Genomic DNA, 6,000 nt, shown 5'->3' on the forward strand with positions numbered 1-6,000 from the left:
TGGCTGTGTCTCTGGCTCTGGCTGTGCCTCTGCTTCAGGCTCCTATGCTGTATCAAGCACTGTATCAGGCTCTGCCTCTCCCTCTGGCCCTGGCTACGTTTAAGCGTCAGGCTCAGTTTCAGACAGTGTCTCTGTTTCAGGATCCAGCACTCTATCAAGCACTATTTCAGACTCAGGCTGTGGATTTCGGCTGTGGCTGTGAATCTCGGCTGTGGCTCTAGGCTCCGTCTGTGGCTCTGTCTGTGGCTCTGGCTCTCTTTCAGGGTCTGGTTCTGAATGAAGATCTGGTTCTGACTCTGATTCAGGGTTGTTTCTGTCTGTCTCTTTCCCCTCCCTGGGGATGGCAGGGAAGAGGGGAGGAGTGGTGTGTTCTTCTCACGTTAGAGGAGGATCACCGATTGAGATCTCGCCTGCTCTTGCCGGGAGTCGCAGACGGGGAGGTCAACAAGGAACTCAAGCCGGGTGCCTGGAGAGTGGCCAATTCCTCTGACTAGGCTTGATTCCTACATCATGGTAGCAAACACCGATGGTTACTGATCCATGGGAATCAGCATGAGAGGTTGATGGATCGTTTGTCATCCTCTGCAACAAAGAAAATAAGATAACGTCTGCGTGCAGCCAGAAGCTGAACAGACGGCTGGACACCGAGAGGAGGTGTTTTCCAAGCAACGGAGCCCCAAAAGGTATGCTGAATTTCGGGCTAAAAGTGTGAACGCAGATTGATTCATTTTCTGGTTCACGGGAGCTGCGTTTGGAAAAACAGCTCTGAAAGCAAAGGCTTGCATACCAGGAATTCTTGTGGTTGATAAGATTTCCTGTTCGAAGAAAGGTATGCACAGTTGCTAGGCAACGATCGTCAGTAAAGTGTAAAGTTACTGACAAAGGGGCTGGCTCAGTGAGAGCCTGGGAAGTGAAAGTTGTTTTGGCTATCTTCGCTGCTGTGCAAGGACTTTGAGACAGCTTGCAGTTTGCCTGCCAGAGTAGGCAGTAAACAACCCAGAAAAGACTTTTGGATTTTACAGGCTCGAGAGTGAGAGCTGAGACTTGGATTCAAAAATGGATGCCAAGAAGGGGGGAGGTTTACCTTATCCACCTCCCCTGACTAATGACAATTATTCATCTTGGTCTGTAAAGGTGAAGGCCCTGCTGCAGAATCAGAGGATCTTTGAGGTGATTGAGAACCCCATCCCTGCAGCACCAACGCGAGGTTGGGAATCACAGAATATAAAGGCCAGGACGGCTATAATTCTGTGTGTCTCAGATTGCCAATTGGTGCATATTCAGAATTTAGAGTATGCGCGAGAGATTTGGGAAACGCTGCGTAGAACACATCAGAGGGATGCTGGTTCTTCAGCGTTGCTGTATTTTGAGAAACTGACCAATCTGAGGCTTGCGCCTGATGGAGATGTTCAAGCGCACCTGACGGAGATGAAATATCTGCGCCAACAGATGGTGGAACGCAATTTCCGTCTGCAGGAGGAAGTGTTTTGCTTCATGATGATAAACAGCCAAAGTCGGACTTACAAAACGGTTGCCAGTCAGCTTGGTTCCCTACCGGCCCAGGATTTGACCGCGGAGAGAGTGTGTGCCGTGGTTCTGAATGAACACGACCGGCTTGCTGCACTGGAAGTAAAGGACAGGGGGAGGGAGGAACGGAGTTCTAATTCCCCCACTGATGTTGCTACTGGAGAGAATGCTGTAGCTTTGAACGTTGTCCGATGTTACAATTGTGGACAGGCTGGGCATCTTCAGCGGAACTGTAAGAAGCCACGCCAGCCAAAAGGAGCTAAGGGCCGCTCAGCAAAGCCTGAGGCATCAGGCAAAAGTCATACCAAGTCTACGGTGAAACCTGCAAAGGCGTTGATGTCGAAAGGAACCACGCCAGATGTTGAGAACGCGTTTGTAATCGACACGGGTTGCACAGTTCATATGTCCCCACACAGAGAACTGTTTTCAACGTTTAAGAAGCAAAGCATCGCTGTGAAACAGGCCAACGATCAGGAGCTGGAAGCGACCGGAATAGGGACTGTGTATCTTGAGAGTCTGAACTTGACTATAAACAATGTTTACTTGGTTCCTGAATTGAAGTTCAATCTGCTGAGTGTTTCGCAGATTGCAAAGAAAGGACTGAAATTGTCCTATGATGCTGAGAGCTGCAAGATCTTCAAAGATGGAGAGTTGTATCTTTCTGCCAGAGAGAAAGATGGACTGTATTTGTTGACTTATGAACAAAGTGATTACATGGAATGTAATTCATCTGAGTCTAACTTGATTTCTCTCGCAGGTGTGACCAAAACGGACGCCAAGAAGGTGACCAGGGTCAACAGAGCATTTCAGCGGGTGTATGCTGATGTGATTGGTCCTCTAGCACCATCTAGAGGCAATGCAAGATTTTATCTTGTGTGTGTGGATCATTTCTCTAATTTTGTCTGGATTTATGTGTTAGAGAAATCACAAGAAGCCTTAGAAAGGTTTCAGGAGTTTTGTGACAAGGTTGAAAATATGCATGATGCTAACATTGATTGTCTTTTCACAGATGAGAAGCAAATTTTTCTTTTACAGGATTTTCAGGAGTTCCTGCAGAAGAAAGGGATAAGACACAAGGTTGCTGTTTCAGCGGAAGCGTGGAACAGGGATGTCTGTGTACGGGTGAACAAAGAATTGCAAAAGGGGATGAATGCGCAATTGCTTAGTTTACATCTGCCACATGAGTACTGGGCGGAGTCGCTAATGTCGTATTGTTATACGTGGTTGAGAAAGGTTTCAAAAGAGTTGGGAAGTTCTCCTTTTGAGAAACTGTTCCATAGAAAACCTTCTGTTGCCCATTTCAAGGTTTTTGGGTCTCATGTGAGGACAGAAGCTCCAGGTGGAGTAAAGAATGCCAGAGGCATTTTTGTGGGATATGAAAAGGGTCTCTACAGAGTAATTTTGTCTGAATCTGGTCAGGTGATTCTCACAAAATTTCTAGAGAGTGCTCCTGAACAGGAGAGAGTGATAGTACACACATTTCCCACAGAGGACAATTCAGATGATGATGATCATGATTTTACTGGTACTGAGAGTGATGACAGTGATAGCTCAAAGAGCTCAGTTGACACAGTCATTGAGAGGAAATCTCACACAATGGATAGACCTTCACAGGTGAAGGATGAACCACTGTTTACCATTGGTACTGGTTCTCAACAGAGTCCAGAGGCTAAACCAGTGAGCAGAGAAGATCAACACCTCATACGAAGGTCTGAGAGAGTTACAAAGGGTGTACCACCCAAGAGGTACTCAAAAGAGTTTGCTAACTTAACTGTTGCATGTGTTCCATGTGTTGCTGTTGTACACAACCGAGGACAGGTTGGAGCTGTGTCTAAGTCCGAGACAAAGACACAACAGAGAGTTGCTAGCCAAGGTAATGCAGATGCACTCATTCCTTGGAAGCCAGACAACCAGAGAGGTACACTGGGGAAACCAGTGGCGAGGAGTTCCAAGGGTGGAACTGTAACAACAGGGGAGTGTTATGTGTATAACAACTGTTTGTTTTCTTCTCTGGATCACACTTTGCTTGCCGCAACACGCATTGATTCTTTTGGGGGAGGATGTTACGAAAAAGGAGCAATGCAGCAGCGAGCTCCAGATGGCTGGAAAGCCAAACAGGATGTTGATGCTTGGGACCGTACCGTGGGAACAAAGGAACAGTCTATTCACTGTACTGAGCACCGGATGTTAGCTCAGAGTGTCATCTGACCTGTACTGGAAGTACAGGGGAGGTTTTTTTCTCTCTCTGCTGTTGGTGTTAAGAGAGTGCAGACACATTTCTCTGTACTGCTGGAAAGACAGAAATAAAGGCATGTAAATACATTTCTGTCTGTCTCTTTCCCCTCCCTGGGGATGGCAGGGAAGAGGGGAGGAGTGGTGTGTTCTTCTCACGTTAGAGGAGGATCGCCGATTGAGATCTCGCCTGCTCTTGCCGGGAGTTGCAGACGGGGAGGTCAACAAAGAACTCAAGCCGGGTGCCTGGAGAGTGGCCAATTCCTCTGACTAGGCTTGATTCCTACAAGGGTCTCATGATGGCTCTTCCTCTGCCTCTGACCCAGCTATGTTTCAGGGTCTGGCTCTCTTTTAGGCTCTGGTTCTGAATTAGGGTTTTGTTCTGGCTCTGGCTGTGTCTCTGGCTCTGGCTCCAGCTTCGGCACTGTATCAAGTACTGTTGCAGACTCAGGCTGTGGCTCTAGGCTGTGGCTGCAGCTATGTTTTGCGCTCCGGCCCTGTATCAAGCCCTATTTCTGGCTCTGGCTCTGGCTCTGGCTCTGGCTCTGGCTCTGGCTCTGGCTTTCTTTCAGCTGTGGCTCTGAATGAGGCTCTGGCTCTGGCTCTGATTCATGGTCTCACTCTGACTCTGATTCAGGGTCTCGCTCTGTCTCGGGCACTCTATCAAGGACTGTTTCAGACTTAGGCTGTGGCTGTGGCTCTGGCTCTGTTTCCATTCTTACAATGGAATGTACACAAAACAATAATCCTTTCTATATAAATTTCCCAATACAGTCTGAAAACATAATAAATCCTTAATTGTTGTCCACCTCCTTTTAGTTCCTTTATCACTCGAATGCTAGCACGGAGTCAAAACTATTATTGTATTTTTTAACACATCTTGTATAACCATCCCATTTTTCTGCAAATTTTTGCTTTGAGATTCCTCTGAGTTTGCTAGTCAATTGAGCCGTCTCCACCAATTCCTGTAATTTGATTTGCCAATCTGTTATTTTTGGAGCCTCGTGATCTTTCCATCCCTTGGCCACAAGTATACGAGCTGCTGCGGTTGCATACAAGAATACCTCTCTTAGATTTTTTGGGATCTCTTTATCTAAAATACTTCATAGAAATGCCTCCGTTTTTTTCGTAAAAGTTATCCCCATCATCTTTTTTAATTCATTGAATATTTCCCCCCCCAAAAAAAAATCTTAATCTTTTCTTTTCTTTTTTATAATAATATTTTATTAAGTTTAACAATAGAGAAGGACATCACCAAACAAAGAGCAATAAAAACACAAAAACAAGATTTCACAATACATAAAATACATAAAATACAAACAATTAACCTAAAAAAGAAAAAAAGAAAAAGAGAGAGAGAAAAAGAACACCAGTCAAGACACCAAAGTAAAATAAGAAAAAACACAAATCACTTTTTTCTAGTTATTCAACATTGATTAACTTATTTTCCTGACTTCCTCACGTCTCCCTTTTTTGTATCCCTTTTTGACAGTTGGTTCAGCAAATTCATATCCTACCACTTTGTCCTTAAGTATCCTACCTCCCAAATTTATAATTTCAAACTTTTACTCTCGTCACTAAAACCCCTTCATTTCATTTCAATGTCATCAGCATTCATACATTTTACACTGCTTCTGTAAATAAATTTTAAATTTCCTCCAATCTTCTTCCACCAACTCTTCTCCCTGGTCTCGGATTCTGCCAGTCATCTCATCATTTCCATATAGTCGATTACTTGCATCTGCCATTCTTCCAAGGTGGGTAGTTCTTGTGTCTTCCAATGCTTTGCAATGAGTATTCTTGCTGCTGCTGTAGCGTACATAAAAAAAGTTCTATCCTTCTTTGGCACCAATTGGCCAACTATGCCCAGGAGAAAGGCCTCTGGTTTCTTCACAAAAGTGTATTTGAATATCTTTTTCAATTCATTATAAATCATCTTCCAGAAAGCCTTGATCCTCGGGCACGTCCACCAAAGGTGAAAGAATGTGCCTTCAATTTCTTTACATTTCCAACATTTATTATCGGGCAAATGGTAAATTTTTGCAAGCTTGACTGGGGTCATGTACCACCTGTACGTCATTTTCATAATATTCTCTCTTAAGGCATTACATGCCGTAAATTTAATCCCAGTGGTCCACAACTGCTCCCAGTCAGCAAACATAATATTGTGTCCTATATCTTGTGCCCATTTAATCATAGCAGATTTTACCGTTTCTTCCTCAGTACTCCATTTCAACAGCA

Source organism: Podarcis raffonei, chromosome W (assembly GCF_027172205.1).
Source record: "Podarcis raffonei isolate rPodRaf1 chromosome W, rPodRaf1.pri, whole genome shotgun sequence".
Classification (NCBI taxonomy): Eukaryota; Metazoa; Chordata; class Lepidosauria; order Squamata; family Lacertidae; genus Podarcis; species Podarcis raffonei.